Below are 14,771 nucleotides of genomic sequence, written 5' to 3' on the forward strand. Positions count from 1 at the left end.
TCCAATTAAAAAATGGCCAAAGGATATAAATGAACATTTCTCTAAAAAAGATTTTATATATATATATATACAAATATATATATTAATAAGCACATGAAAAGATACTCAACAGTAATCAGTTATAAGAGAAATGCAAGTCAAAGCCACAATAAAAGGACTCAAGCAATAAAAGAACTAGAATCAAAAAGAGAGCTAAGTGTTAGCCAGGAGGTGAAGAACTGTCATCCTTGCACATTTCTGGTGGAGATATTAAATGGTGCAATTGCTTTAGAAACAGTCTGGCACTATTTCAAAAAGTTAAACAGTTACCGTATGACCAAGCAATTCCACTCCTACATATATTTTCATGAGAAATAAAAATATGTCTACACAAAAACTTGTACGCACGTGTTCAGGGTAACATTACTCATAATAGCCAAAAAGAAAATAACCCAAATGTCCATCAACTGATGAATAAATAAAATATGGTATGAATATTTTTCAGTAATAAAAAAAAATAAAGTACTGACACATGCTACAACATGGATGGACCTTGAAAACATGCTAAGTAAAAGAAGCTAGACACAAAAGGCCACATATCATGTGATCTCCTTTATATGAAATGTCTAGAAGAGGCAAATCCACAGAGAAATGTAGTAGATTGCTGGTCACTTCCAATGGTGAAATTGGGAGGAAATGAGGAGAGATAACTAACACATACAAGTTTCTTTTGAGGGTGATAAAAATGCTATAAAATTAATTGTGATGAATGGTTGTACTCTGTAAATTGACTCTGAAAATATGTTTAAAATCAGTAAATTGTATACATTAATGAGTGAATTATATGGTATGTATATCTCAACAATGCTGCAGTTTTTAAATACACCTGTTTTTCCAATCATCTACCCTAGTTGAGTACATTTAGTAGCTCTCTTCTGGCCAAACAAGACAAGATAAAATCCCACTGTTATAACTATTATACTTTCTTCCAAACCTTCTTAGTTTATCCTGGTTTTCTGATCTCCATTCTTAAGGATTCTTACTGAATTTGCTGTCTCTGAGCTCTATGGACAGATGCCTCATTTTTATGGAATGCTGAGGACTTAATCAATGTCCTATGGCAGCGATTTTCAGCCTTTTTCACCTCATGGCACACATAAGCTAATCACTAAAATTCTGTGGCACACCAAAAAAATATATTTTTGCCGATCTGACAAAAATATATATACATATATGTGTGTGTGTGTGTGTGTGTATATGTGTGTGTGTGTGTGTGTGTGTATGTGTGTGTGTGTGTGTGTGTGTGTGTGTGTGTGTGTATATATATATATATATATATATATATATATATATATATATATATATAATTTTGATTCATTCACACCGGATGGCTATTGTTGTATTGGCTGTTGTCTTGTTTTTATTTGGCAATCTAAGGGAAAAGAGGGCAGTGCCCCTGACTAAATAGACAGCTATTGCATGTTTTAAAAATTCTTATGGCACACCAGATACAAATCGCTGTCCTATGTCAGAGTCCCTGGAATGAAACTGGGATGCCACACAGTCTCTGCACTCTGAGCTCAGGCCAGGCCCAGATGTGTAAAAGGATGGAACTGGGCACAAATAATATTTGGGCCAAATGTGATGTGTGTTAACTGCATTTAGCCACTTCTCCATGAGTCCATTTCCTCTTCAGTTCCTCTCATTCTAATTCCTATTTTCCATCTCTGTAACATAATAAGCATGTAATATTTTAAACTATCTACATAAACAAGATGCATTTTTCAAGAAAGTACCAACAAATACACTTTGAAATCTTAACACCTACACCCAACTTTATCTCTTATTTGCAAAAACCCAATGGCCAATGGCTATCGCTTGAAACAAGATTCTAAATGTTGTGTAGGAGGCTAAGAGCAGAATGAGTCGGATTGTGGAAGGGAAAGGCCTCTGTGCTCTGCCAGGACTGGTGAGAAGGTGTGGCAAACACAGGAACCACAGAGGTGGTCGCTTTTAGGCAGCAAGACGTGCTCCTAGCTAACACATGTGACTATGCTCTTTTATATTGAAAAAAATAACTGCTCTTCCAGAACACTGAGGCTTGAGTCCCAGAAATAAAAGCTACATGAAGCTTTCTATAATCAAAATGATCTTAGACCATCACAACTTTGCAGCTCACTGCTTGAGATTCAACATGGCCTCTGGCCTATAATGTATAATAGATGTTGAGAGCTTTTTTTCTCATAAGGGGTTCACATTAAGTATGACATTCAAAGGAGTTTTAAATATGACTTTCAAAATAGTACAATATTTGTTCTGAAGCCTTTTTGTCTTTTTTGTTTTCCTGCAAAACTGAAAGTCCTAGGAATCATTAATAAGACTTAAGTTCTCAATCTTCCTTACACAAATCCCAATACAAAATTTTTAAAATTTGAGGCATATTCTCTGGTGACTATGCAACTTGCAAACTAAAGAAGTTCCTACATTTCATTTCATTCATAAAAAATATATATATATGAAAGGTCTAATAAAATAGCTATACCAACAAAGACATACAATGTGTCATGGAATTAGCCTACCTTTCTATCTCTATAGAAATAAAGGATTTGTTTTCCTCTATCTGGGGTTAGATTTAATGTATGCCATAATAAGGCACACATGTTCAGCAAAGCTTATGTGTTAAGTCCAATATGCACATGTGTGGTGGCCATAAGAAACGCTTCTCAGATCAGCTGCAGGGGCAGTTTATAACTGACAGGCTCCAGCTGTGTCCTGTGATTCTGCCACCTTATCTTTGCTAAGCCATGCCTCCCCACAAGGCACGGTACTCCTCTGCCCTTGGGAATATTTAGCTCAAGGATTTCCCACTGAACTTGCCAAAACTGTCCTAGAACTGCACTGCAGCCCAAGACGAGACTCTTCCCTCTGTCCCCACTTCATCTCAGGTCAGACATGCCTTTCAATCTGATGGCTCTCCTAGCCTCATCCGGTGGCCTCCCTGTTTCCCTCACAGGCATTTAACCCAACAAACCTTTTACACTCTGTCCCTATCTTGGCATCTGCTTCTCAGAGAACCCAGACTAATGCAATGCATAAAACTAAATATTTACCTCAATGTCAATAAGTAAAATGTATTTGATATGAAATCTGCACCAATGGGTCTATGTAAAAACCATATTGTTGTCCATGTTTCAAAAAAATGTCCTTTTCTGGGGAAAAAAATAAGCTATGGATCAAATATTGTTATACATCATTCAAACTATACTTTCCACATATACTGCTTCTGTTTTAAACATCTAAAAGAGTTTCTAACAACTTAAATAAAAAACAACTCATATGTGATCACTGATATATAATATACTGATAATTTGTGAAAAAGCAGATCTAAAATCCTTAAACTAAAACCTGTTTACAAAAAGGAATGAATTTCGAGTGATGTCAGAGGAATGGCAGAATGAGAGGTTTCCCTTAAGTCTCTTGGCTTGAAATTTCTACACTTTCAACAAAGGACTACCTGCTCAACACACAAACACTTCTGAGAGATGTGCGTATTGAAACATCTAAAGGTGGACAAGTGAGAGTGAACTGGAGAGGTAACAAGGGAGAAAAGCTAAGACAAGCCATGTGAGCTGGAAGCTCACAACAGGACTCAGTCCAGAGAGGGGAAGAATGAGGTTGTGACTGGTACTCCCTTCAGCAGGGAGAAGCAAAAAGATTTAGTGAGCATTCCTGCAGAAGTGGGCCATTCAAGCTGCAGGTGAGCCCAGAGACCTGGACAGGGATGAAGCATAAAGGTGCAGCCTTAGGTGTCTGGCAATTAGCACTCCAGACAGAGGGAAAAAAGCTACAGAGCCTAGCCACCCCTTAACCTCCTGGAACTTGCCTTCCTTCACCCTTCATAATGGGTTGTAGAGCACATTATCTGCAAACCTGAAAATTAGTACTACAGAATCACTTTTTCCCTGAGCAAAGGCACACACTAAACTAATCCCAGGTTTGAGTAGAGGTACAGGGGGGACACTATGGAGGTCTCCTGGTCACCACTGCTGGCAAGGCAAAGCAACAGAAGATGTGGCCAGGTTCCCTCAGCTCTCCCACCCACATGCATCACAGCTACCTGGCCAGTAATGTTTGGCTGCAGAGCACAGCACTGAAATTTCATGGATTAGGAGCCAAATTACCCACTGTGTCCCCCTGCAGGGTCACCTGGGGCTGGGGAAATTAGATCACAGAGTAGGCACCCACGTTCCCAGGGAGCACAGGCCATTTTCCACCACCCCATGGAGGTCTGAAAAACTAGAAAATTGCATGAGAGCTAAAATACTTGTGAGTCAGTGCTACCTGCTAAAAAATAATAGAATTAATTCTCATAAATCTACTAGAGAAATGAAACTCATACATAAATGCCTAGACCAGGGGTCCCCAAACTACGACCCACAGGCCACATGCGGCACCTTGAGGCCATTTATCTGGCCCCCACCGCACTTCCGGATGCATCTTCATCCTGTGCTCCTGGAGTACTGTATGTGGCATCGCTCACGTACAGTAATACTTCGGTGACGCCGGACGCACGTGTCAGGGCTCCGGAAGTGCGTCATATCACTTGTTACGGCTAGCAGTGACAAATATGGAACCGGACATTGACCATCCCATTAGCCAAAAGCAAGCCCATAGTTCCCATTGAAATACTGGTCACTTTGTTGATTTAATTTACTTGTTCTTTATTTTAAATATTGTATTTGTTCCCATTTTGATTTTTTAACTTTAAAATAAGATATGTGCAGTGTGCATAGGGATTTGTTCATAGTTTTTTTTATAGTCTGGCCCTCCAACAGTCTGAGGGACAGTGAACTGGCCCCCTGTGTAAAAAGTTTGGGGACCCCTGGCCTAGACAAAGAAGAAATCTACCAAATACCATGAATAACCAAGGCAATAAGGAAAGTTAAAAAGAAAATAAAAAATCTCCAGAAAACAAACTAAAGCATGGAAATATATAACTTATACAACAGAGAATACAGATTGTGGTTCTGAAAAAAAAATTCAATGAGATGCAAGAGAATATAGTCAATTAAATGAGTCCAGAAAACAATCAATGAGCAAAATGAGTACTTCACCAAAGAGAGTGGGGGGAAAAAAAGAAAACAAAATCAGGAGATGAAGAACTCAATAAAAGAGGTCAAGAATGAAATAGTGAGCACAGGAAATACAGCTGACCGGTCATGGAAAGAATCAGTAAAATCAAAGAAAGGAAGGCAGCAGGATACAAAATAAATAACCAGAAATCAGATGCATTTTAATACACCATTAATTTACTACCATAAAGGGAAACTAAGAAAACAATCCCATCACAATTGCTTCATAAAAGAATAATACACCTAGGAATAAATTTAATCAAGGAAGTAAAAAAGCAGTACTCAGACAATAACATAAAAGGGGAGAGGATAAAGATCTGCAGTAGCAAAAGAAGATGGAGTGCAGAAGCACTCATATGACAAAGGACTCATATATATATGAAATTTTTCTCTTGATAACCTACTGGTAACCAACCATGAAAAAAATACTGAAACACAAAGCTTAAAGAGAAAACAGGAAAGAAGTATGGAATACCACCAAACAAAAACAACTGACAGAAACATAAAAGAGAAGAACCAAAGGAGACACAGAGCTACCAGAAAACAAAACATAAAACAGCTATAGGAAATCCTCAACATCAATAATTACCCTAAATGTAAATGGACTGAACTCACCAATAAAGAGGCACAGAGTAACAAATTGGATCAAAAAGCAAAACCCAACCATATGCTGCCTTCAGGAGACATATCTAAGATGCAAGGACAAAAATAGACTCAAAGTGAAAGGTTTGAAAACAATTATCCAAGTAAATCATACCCAAAGAAAAGCAGGTATAGCCTGACCAGGTGGTGGTGCAGTGGATAGAGCATCAGACTGGGACACGGAGAATCTAGGTCAAAACCCAGAGGTTGCTAACTTAAGCACAAGCACATCTGGCTTCAGTGGAGGCTCACCAGCTTGAGCGTGGGGTCAATAGCTTGTGCATGGAATCATAGACATAACTCTATGGTCCCTGGCTTGAGCCCAAGGTTGCTGGCTTGAGCAAGAGGTCGCTCGCTCTGTGGTAGCCCCCTAATCAAGGCACATATGAGAAAGCAATCAATGAACAACTAAGATGCCGCAACGAAAAACTGATGCTTCTCATTTCTCTCCCTGCCTGCCTGTCTGTCTCTATCTATCCCTCTGTCTCTGTCACCAAAAAAAAAAAAAAAAAAAAAAAAAAAGGAAAGCAGGTGTAGCCATACTAATATCTGACAATGCTGACTTCAGGACAACAAAGGTAATGAGACAAAGATGGGCATTTCATAATGATAAAGGAGATACGATATTAGAAGATATAACACTTCTTAATATACATGCACAAGACCCTGGCTGGTTGACTCAGTGGTAGAGTAGCAGCCCGGTATGTGGAGGTCCCAGGTTCAATTCCTGATCAGAGCATACAGGAGAAGCACCCATCTGCTTCTCCACCCCTCCACCTCTCTCTTTTCTTTCTCTTTCTCTCTCCCTTCCCCTCCTGCAGCTATGGCATGATTGGAGCAAGTTGGCCCCAGGCACTGAGGATGGCTCCATTGCCTCCACCTCAGGTGCTATGATGAGTTCGAATACTGAACAATGGACCAATGGATGGGCAGAGCATTGCCCCCTATGGGGCTTTCCAGGTAGATCCCAGTAGGGTGCATGCAGGAATCTGTCTCTGCCTCCCCTCCTCTCACTAAATACAAAAAAAAAACAAAAACAACAATACATGTACCAAATTAGAGAGCACCAAATTATGTAAAACATCTTCTAACAGAACAACAACAACAAACAGAAAAAAACACAATCATAGTTGGAGGTCTCAACACACCATTGATAGTTTAGATAGATCATCCAAACAGAAAATCAATAAAGAAAATATTGCCTTAAATGACACACTAGACCAAATGGACATAATAGACATTTATAAAACATTCATCCCAAAACATCAGATAATACATTCTTTTTCTGTGGGCATGGAACATTTTCAAGGATAGATTATATGTTGGGCCACAAACTAACCTCAATAAACTCAAGAAGATTGATATGATACCAAGCATATTCTCTGACCATAAGGCTTTGAGTAGAATTCAACTGCAAAAAGAAAGTAAAGAAACATACAAAATTGTGGAAATTAAACAATACTTCTAAAAAATGACTGGGTCTAAGAAGAAAAAAAGCAGAGATCAAAGGATATATACAGACAAAAGAGAGTGACAACATGACATATCAAAACTTCTGGGATACAGTGAGAGCAGTAATAACAGGAAAGTTTATATCATTACAGGCTTATATCACTAAAGGAGAGATACCAAGCAAAAAATCCAACATTACATCCTAAAGAATTAGAAAAAGAAGTAAAAAAGCAACTCAAAGTCAGCAGAAGAAAATAAATAGTAAAAATTAGAGAACTAAATGAAGTAAAGAACAAAAAAATAGAAAAAAATTAATACATCAAAGAGCTGGTTCTTTGAAAAGATCAATAATTTTGACAAACCCCTAGCCAGACTAAGGAAAAAAGAAAAATGACTCATATAAACAAAATCCAAAATGAAAGATGGGAAATAACCACAGACATCATACAATACAAAGGATCATACTAGAATACTATGGAAGACTTTATGCCACCAAATTCAATAATCTAGAAGAAATGGATAAGTTCCTAAAACTATACAATCTTCTAGACTGAGTCATGAAGAAGTAAAAAACCTAAATAGACCTATAAGCATGGAGGAAATAGAAACAACTATCAAAAACCTCCCCAAAAAATAAAAATCCAGGACCAGATGTCTACCAAACATTCAAAGAAGATCTGGTACCTATCCTTCTCAAAGTCTTCCAAAAGATAGAAGAAGTAATACTAGCTAACACATTTTATGAAGCCAACATCCATGATACCAAAATCTGGCCATGATAACACTAAAAAAGGGAACTACAGACCAATATATCTAATGAATACAGATGCAAAAACCCTAAACAAAACACTAACAAATTAAATACAATACATTAAAAAAAATACACCACAATCAAGTGGGGTTTATTATAATGACATAGGGATGGTTCAATATACACACAGCTATCAATGTAACATACCACATTAACAAAGGATTAAAATCATATAATCTTGTCAGTAGACACAGAAAAAGCTTTCAATAAGATACAACTCGATGAAATGGGTACAGAAGTAACATACCTCAACATACTAAAGGCCACATATGACAAACCCTCAGCTAATATCATACTCAATGGTGAAAAACTAAAAGCTTTTCCTCTAAAATCAAGAACAAGATTAGGATGCTCACTCTCACCATTCGTATTCAACATAGTTCTGAAGTTCTAGCTAGAGCAGTCAGGTAAAAGAAAGAAATAAAAGGCATCCAATTTAGAAATGAAGAAGTAAAAGTATTACTTTTTGCAGATGACATGGTTCTGCATATCAAAAACCCTATACGCCACCAAAAAACTATTAGAAACAAACAAATACAGCAAAATTTTAGGATACAAAACCAATGCACAAATATCCACTACATTCTTACATACTAACAATGAAATTTTAGAAAAAGAAGTAAAAAAACATTTATATTCCCATAGCAACAGAAAGAATAAAATACCTAGGAATAAACTTATCAGAGGATGTGAAGGACCTATAAGCATACTAAAAACTGATACAGTCACTATGGAAAAAAGTGTGCCAGCTCCACAAAAAATTAATAGAATTACCATATAACCCAGCGATCCCTCTTCTGTGTATCTACCCAAAAAAACTTAAAAATACTTACTCTCAAAGATATATGTTCACTGCAGCATTACTCATGGTGGCCAAGATATGGAAACAACCAAAGTATCTTTCAATAAAGGGTTGGATACAGAAGATGTGGCACATATATACACTGAATACTACTCAGCCATGAGAAAAGATGAAATAGTGCCATTGGCAACATGGATGGACCTTAAGAATAACAGCAAAATAAGATAGAAAAAGCTAAGAATCCTATGATTTCACTCATATGTGGGATATAAAACTGAGACTCATAGACCCAGACAACAGTGTGGTGGTTACCAGAGGAAGAGGGTAGGGTGTGGTAAAGGGTAAAGATGGCCAAATATATTGTGATGGAAGATGATTTGACTTTGGGTGGGGGACACATTATGTAATATTCAGATCATGTATCAAGTAAATCTACACTTGAAGCCTATATAATCTTATTAACTAATGTCATTTCAATAAATTTAATTTTAAAAATTAAAATTAAATAAAAGGAATAAATTTAGAATCTTCCTCATACTTACTTTTCTGTGAGTGGAAGGAAGAGTACCATATGCTCTTGCTCAGAGAAAGTTCTCTCTGGACTCTTTTTTTTACTGATCAATTTATTTAAACCTATGGGTAGATCAGATGCCAAACTTAGATTGCACAAGTTACTGAAATTGGCGAGTCAAATCCAGGAAGTTACTAATTTAAAATAAAACTCGAAAACCATCCAAGACGCATTCCAGTCAAAACATAATATAATCCAGGACATGTTTGGTGGTATGTGGTTGGAGCACTTTTTTTTTTTTTGCAAAAATGCAAAATCCAACATCCACAAGCACATATTACAAACACAGGAGGGGCATAATGAGGCTCCTTGATGCAGCCAAAGACCTGAACAAGAAGCTGCACTCAGACTTTCCACCCCCTGACTAGTATGCCCTGCCCGGGACCTACACACACACATCAGTTGTGTGCCCTGCACTTAAATTCATGGAAACCACCTGACCATGGTTGAGGGAGGGTCACTTCTTTTTTGTCCCATGAATATTTTCATGATTAAAAAAAGGCAAAGAGAACCATTTTTTTCTTCCTGACCTTAAAGTTATTAGTCAGATTTGGACAAGGAAATATAATAAAATATTAAGTAAAGGAAAACAAGCAGTTGGAGACGTGTTTAGAATAAAAAGAAACAGGTGCTACCCACCTGTCCCTCCACATCAACACACAGTCGGTGCCTTCTGATACAGATTTCAGGCCATTTACCAGAAGTAGTACCATTCATCCCATTCCATTTCCCATTATCAACTCCCAGCAAAGAATAACCTGTCTCTTAAAACATTAAATAAAATTCAGTTTTGAGCAATAGTCTAATAAAACCTACCTATTTAACCTTAATCTTTGGACCTAAAGCGGTTTAGTTCTCTGTTCTGGTAAAGCTAGGATGGAACAATGAAATAACATATCGTCATCAAAAGAGCCAGCCAGTCACACAGCTGGCTGGTCAGCAGCAAACTGGATTTAACATGCAAGGATCTTAAATTCCCCAGTAGTTCATTTTAGATCCAAAAAGTTACACTTTGTATTATTTCTTTGCTTATAATATATACAAATCTACATATAATAGTTAATACACTAGGAAAGCAAAGAGTCAGGCAAGCAAGAAGTTGGGCAGGGTAGAAAGAACACAAGTACAGCCAACTTCCATCAGATGCATCCTAGACCGGGACTGCCAATGTGCACAATAACCAGAGGGGCCAAGATACAATGCAACCCACCGCCTGGACCCAGCAGCTGAGGGAGAGGGGAGGCTCAGGCAGTACTTCCTCTTCTCCCTGCTGCTTCTGCCCTACCTGTCTATACCCCTTGCTCCCTAGATTACTTACTAAAGAGGTTATTGAGGCCTGGCCAGCTAGCTCAGTGGTAGAGCATCAGCCCTGAATGTGGAAGTCCTGGGTTTGATTCCTGGCCAGGGCACACAGGAGAAGCATCCATCTGCTTCTCCACCCTTCCCCCTCTCCTTTCTCTCTCTCTCTCTTCCCTTCCTGCAGCCAAGGCTCCATTGGAGCAAAGTTGGCCCGGGCGCTGAGGATGGCTCCATGGCCTCTGCTTCAGTCACTAGAATGGCTCCTGCTGCAACGGAGCAAGGCCCCAGATGGGCAGAGCGTCACCCTCTAGTGGGCATGTTGGGTGGATCCTGGTCGGGCGCATGTGGGAGTCTGTTTCTCTGCCTCCCACTTCTTACTTCAGAAAAATAAAAAAATTTAAAAATTTTAAAAAGAGGCTATTGATAAAAATAGAGCTTTAGTGGGATGCTCCCAAATGCCTTTCAACTATGTCAATATTATAAAAGAAAATAAGAGACTCCAGGAGTCACAGCAAAGAACGAACACAGCTCCACCGGGCTTCCTAGGGCTCCACCTGAAAGTAGCAGGAACTGCTCTGGACTCACCTCAGAGTTCATGGCACCTGTTTAGAGCCATCCAGCGTCAATCAGAGCAGAATGGGCTTATACTTTTCCCACTCCCCCTTTCAAAGATTTCAGACTTTGGCACTCAACAACATCACCAAGTCTCCATTTTAACAGGAATCCACCAAATATACTTCATATAACCTATGAATTCATGTCTTCAGAATTAAATTCCAGGTGACTGTGTTAATTATTGAAAAGCTGAAGACAACACAAAATCAAATACTGACATTTCTTTGCAAATATCTTTTTTCCATCCCATAGAACCCAATTTTTTGCACATACTAGGCTGGTCAGATAGAGAGATCAAGATATCATAATAAAGAAAAATATTTCCCATGGAACAAGGAGCAAGTGATCTCCTCTAGGAGTGCAGGCAAGTGACACCACTATTTTGGGTAACAAGAAACTTAATAGGGTAATAGGGAATACAAATGGCTATTGTGCTAATCCTGGAGGCTATATTTCACCATAATATGCATGAATATGCATGCAAATATATTTAAATAACATTTAGGGTATCTCATTATTATAATAATATAAAAGATTAAAACTATTAAAATAACCAATAAAGCATATCCCCCACAGAATTACTAGCTTAGCATTTTATTTCCTTCTACTCTTTTTTCTACGTATATCCACATTCATAAAAATGGCGTCAATATATGTACTTGTTTTGTGGTTTTTATTTTCCATTGTCTTGTAAGCATTTTCAGTATCCTTAAACATTCCTTGAAGGCATCCTTTTCAATGGATTCATTTTAGTTTCAACATTTAATCATTCACTTTTATTGTACCATTTAGGATACTTTTATTTTAGGACATGAACTTTAAAAAAATTCTTGCCTGAAATGTAAGGTTAAATTGCCTTTCAGAATAATTATACCAATTTATATTCCCACTAGTAGTGTATAAGAGTTTTCCTTTTATGTTTTCAAAAACACATGGGCAACTCAAACTGCCAACATTGTAGGAAAGCAATTATCTGCCTGAATCTGGCCTACTCGCTAAAAAAAAATTCTTGCTACTTCCCTCAAAAGAAAACTGGATTTGCACCCTTCTGTGAACAACAAAGAAGAATCAGTTCATTATCACAAACTTAAAAAATCAAGTACCAGCTTTATTACAAGCAGTTATTGAGCTTTCCCCCAGAAAAACTTTCTTTTTTTTTTTTTAATATTTTTCTGAAGTTGGAAATGGGGACACAGTCAGACAGACTCCCGCATGCACCAGCCGGGATCCACCCGGCACACCCACCAGGGGGTGATGCTCTGCCCATCCGGGGCATTGCTGTGTCGCAACCAGAGCCATTCTAGCACCTGAGGCAGAGGCCATGGAGCCATCCTCAGCACCCAGGCCAACTTTGCTCCAATGGAGCCTCGGCTGTGGGAGGGGAAGACACAGACAGAGAGGAAGGAGAGGGGGAGGGATGGAGAAGCAGATGGGCACCTCTCCTGTGTGCCCTGGCCGGCAATCGAACCCAGGACTCCTGCATGCCAGGCCAACACTCTACCACTGAGCCAACCGGTCAGGACTCAGAAAAACTTTCAATGTTCTAGTATCAAAACAGCCCTCACTCACAGAGGAAGTCCGGAGGACATGCACTGATATAAAAGGGATCAGCAGCACAAATAACAGTAGACCTTGTGTGTCAACTTCACCATTAACACCAGTCTAGCCCACAAAAACTTGATTGCTTTCATAATGATGAATAACATTTCAAGCATAACAAGTTTATTTGTTCCCCCAAATTAAAAATACATATTGTTTGACACAAACTCTAATCTAATCCAATCTGATTCAATTCCTAACTGTGTGCTCTTATTCTAAAGGTGTAATAAAGATGCAAGGCACTTCGTTTGATCAAAAGAGAGTCGCTACCATATCAGACCGCTTTCAAAAGCCGGGTTCAACTTCAGTTCACTACCTTATTCCTCAACAGAATCCTAAATAAGATTTTTTTAATTTTCCAAGTGAGAGGAGGGAAGATAGAGAGACAGACTCCTGCAACGCTCTGCCCATCTGGGGCCATGCTCACAACGGAGGTATTTTTAGCACCTGAGATAGACGCTCCATGGAGCCATCCTCAGCAGCCAGGCCCATGAGCTTAAACCAATCGAGCCATGGCTGTGGGAGGCAGGGAGGGCAAGAGAGAGAGAGAGAGAAGGGGGGGGGGTGGTGAAGGAGGTGGTCACTTCTTCTGTGTGCTCTGACCAGGAATCAAAATCAGAACTTTCATATGCCAGGCCAATGCTCTACCACTGAGCCAAACAGGCAGGGCTCTAAATAAAATTTTAAACAAAATAACAATATTAAATTCCATTCAGAAGAAAAACTTGTGATTGCTTACATGCTCGTAGTGAGAACAAAATGAAGAATCTAATTGACAATTTGTGATTTAAAACATTCCAGGTTGCTTTGTACCTCTCCCTTTATGTTAAATGACATCCCAGAGGATGGATTTATGTCAGGTAGGCACTGTGCATTTATGCTGGTGAGGGAGAAATGCTGCTTAATAATGTCCCATAATTTAAATTTAAAAAAAGAAAAAAATATCTTCAAGAACTGGATAGTATGGCCACTCAGGAATTAGGGAACTAAATTGCATGCAATGTACAGATAGAAGACATTTTTTTGTATCTTTTCCCTAACAGCAGTCCTTTCTAGTTCAAACATTCTAAGTTCTGTGGGAAATGTCAGAGATTTCTTAATACAAGGTGATCCAAAAACGCCAGAGAACAAGCATCACTTGAGGAGATTTATCAGGCCAGGCCGCCCAATGTGGAAATCACAAATTTATATTCCTTACTCTTTTTTAACGTTCATCTCTGCAACAACGTATTCTAAGCACCTGTAGTATCGTTCATTCTGTCCATAAGTGAAAAAAAGTTGCAAGTGAGGACACCAATCAGAAAGCAATATGGGGCCCTGGCCGGTTGGCTCAGCGGTAGAGCGTCCGCCTAGCGTGCGGAGGACCCGGGTTCGATTCCCGGCCAGGGCACACAGGAGAAGCGCCCATTTGCTTCTCCACCCCTCCGCCGCGCTTTCCTCTCTGTCTCTCTCTTCCCCTCCCGCAGCCAAGGCTCCATTGGAGCAAAAGATGGCCCGGGCGCTGGGGATGGCTCTGTGGCCTCTGCCCCAGGCGCTAGAGTGGCTCTGGTCGCAACATGGCGACGCCCAGGATGGGCAGAGCATCGCCCCCTGGTGGGCAGAGCGTCGCCCCCTGGTGGGCGTGCCGGGTGGATCCCGGTCGGGCGCATGCGGGAGTCTGTCTGACTGTCTCTCCCTGTTTCCAGCTTCAGAAAAATGAAAAAAAAAAAAAAAAAAAAAAAAGAAAGCAATATGGAAATACCTTAAATAACAGATGTACTGTTTTTTTTGTCAGGTATTAATATTTTTTCATTAATATTTTAAAACTCTTATACCATAATCTAGTTTTGTGAACCTCTTTTATTGTACTTACTTAAGTATTAAATGCAT

At 39.1% G+C, this 14,771-nt stretch overlaps 1 protein-coding gene and 1 non-coding gene across 2 annotated transcripts in view; one reads left to right on the forward strand and one right to left on the reverse strand.

Annotated features, from left to right (window-relative positions):
• Positions 1–14,771, reverse strand: part of MBOAT1 (membrane bound O-acyltransferase domain containing 1) — a 121,439-nt gene that overhangs the window by 46,662 nt on the left and 60,006 nt on the right.
• Positions 14,217–14,292, forward strand: TRNAA-AGC (transfer RNA alanine (anticodon AGC)). Its single transcript has one exon. It is a non-coding gene; the product is annotated as a tRNA-Ala (tRNA).

The sequence above is a fragment of the Saccopteryx leptura genome, chromosome 3 (assembly GCF_036850995.1).
Source record: "Saccopteryx leptura isolate mSacLep1 chromosome 3, mSacLep1_pri_phased_curated, whole genome shotgun sequence".
Taxonomy (NCBI): Eukaryota; Metazoa; Chordata; class Mammalia; order Chiroptera; family Emballonuridae; genus Saccopteryx; species Saccopteryx leptura.